This window comes from Pan paniscus, chromosome 2 (genome assembly GCF_029289425.2).
Source record: "Pan paniscus chromosome 2, NHGRI_mPanPan1-v2.0_pri, whole genome shotgun sequence".
Lineage (NCBI taxonomy): Eukaryota > Metazoa > Chordata > Mammalia > Primates > Hominidae > Pan > Pan paniscus.
This window is the reverse complement of record NC_085926.1, coordinates 175507198-175509060: the sequence shown is the minus strand read 5'-3', so window position 1 is coordinate 175509060 and position 1863 is coordinate 175507198. Positions and strand designations below refer to the sequence as shown.

Genomic DNA, 1863 nt, shown 5'->3' with positions numbered 1-1863 from the left:
TGCCTAGGCGTACACATTTTCCTATAAGCCAAACTTAATAATGAGAAAAGAGGTACTCCAGAAGTCTCTTAGTGTCTAAAGTAGAAACAAAAAGATAGCTGTCAAGACAGAAGATGAAAAATAGGGAGGCTCAGAGTGCAAAAGGTAGTCCAGAAGTCTCTTAGTGTCTAAAGTAGAAACAAAAAGATAGCTGTTAAGACAGAAGATGAAAAATAGGGAGGCTCAGAGTGCAAAAGGAAATGATACATTTTTTGAGGTCTTTCCCGATGGGACTTTTCTGTAGGCTGCACATCATTGGAAACGCCTCATAGAGTTAACTCTGTGGTTTTACTTTACTCACAGGACTCTTGTTAGATCTGTGGGAACTACAAGACAGTTACTGCAAGTATGAAAAAGACAGTTACTAAATATATGAAAGACCTGATAATACTTTTTTACCTTATGTATTGGCATATTCCACACTCTGCACTATTCTTGAGTGTGATCGCTTAGGAATGAATATGATTTGAACTCACTCAGGTTTAGAGAGGGTGTCAAATTGAGAACTAGGCAGATCCACCTACACTAAAAATGACCCTAAAGTAAATTGGTTGAAGAAATTAGATCTCAAAGATTCTTGATTTTTCCAAAGGTAAATTTTGAAATCTTCATCAGTATAGCCATATTAAAAGGAGATGATGACAGATGCCAAAATCAAAGAATTATGGCCTGACAGGACAACTGCATTAAAATAAGCATCAGTTTCATTAAAAAGGGCTAACTTGAAGATAAATCTTTTGAAGATAAATTTTGACTCCAGCTCTTTAGAGGATCTAAAGTGACCTCGATGGACAGCGGAAGAACTTACAACATGGAATTCCTTGAATAAAAATCTATTGACTTTAAATAATTTTGCCTAATGTTACATACACACAGTTAAAACGAAAACACCTCTTTACACTGTCAAAAAAAGAAAAAGAAAATAATAGATTTTCACATTGCCCCATTGATGCCATTAAAAATCTATATAATCACTAGAGTCAAGTATTAGAAATGCTATCTTCTGTGGCCGCGTTCTCTTTCAAGGCCTATTAGTCCCTAAATTATCTCCCTGGGCACATGGCAACACTACATGTTCCAGGTAAGGCTATGTGTTGAGAAACAGTAGTGCTGGCTAAAGCCTCACAGTGAAATTAACATCCAATGAAATTAATCTATTTGCAGGCTGCAAATGCCTATAGCAGTTGATGACTGTGATGAAAAGTCCTTTCACTTTCACGGACTATTTCAAACTTCCAAGAGAAGTTAAGGTGGAAACAAACATGAGCCAGACTCCCTAGTTCCCCATCTCTTTTCCTTTCTTCTGGGTCTTATCCACATTCTGTACCCTGAAAAAGCCCAGATCTTCTCCTGTACCTGCCCTATGTGCTCTCTCCAACCATCCTTAAAGCAAGGCCTCTGCCAAACACACAGAGTGAGGAGCCACCTATATGGCATGATGTTTGTCTTGACATGAGTGGAGACCACAGAGGCTTCCCCACACTCCCTTTGCAGATCTATCAGCGTTCTCCTATACAACTACAGTGCCAGGACACTCCAGTTTTAGCTGCGCGTTGGTGTAGGGCATTGAAGGCCTCATAAAAATTACAGCTATCTGACAGCACTGATAGTCAAAGCCACTATCTATTAAGTGGTTACTATATGCTAGTGACTTTATATATGCTAGGTTATTAATCCCACCACAACCCTAGCAGTATTATTACTTCCACTGAAAACTGAGTTTTAGTGAGGTTAAGCAAACAACCCAAGGCAGCATAGCTAATAAAAGACAGAGCCAGGATTTAAACCTAATTCCATCTGACTCCTCCTACATGAAACAATTAT

General features: G+C 38.5%; 1 non-coding gene across 1 annotated transcript; it reads left to right on the top strand.

The window, feature by feature from the left end:
• Positions 1-250: 250 nt before the first annotated feature.
• Positions 251-378, top strand: LOC112439463 (small nucleolar RNA SNORA18). Its single transcript, XR_003027740.1, has one exon. It is a non-coding gene; the product is annotated as a small nucleolar RNA SNORA18 (small nucleolar RNA).
• Positions 379-1863: the final 1485 nt, after the last annotated feature.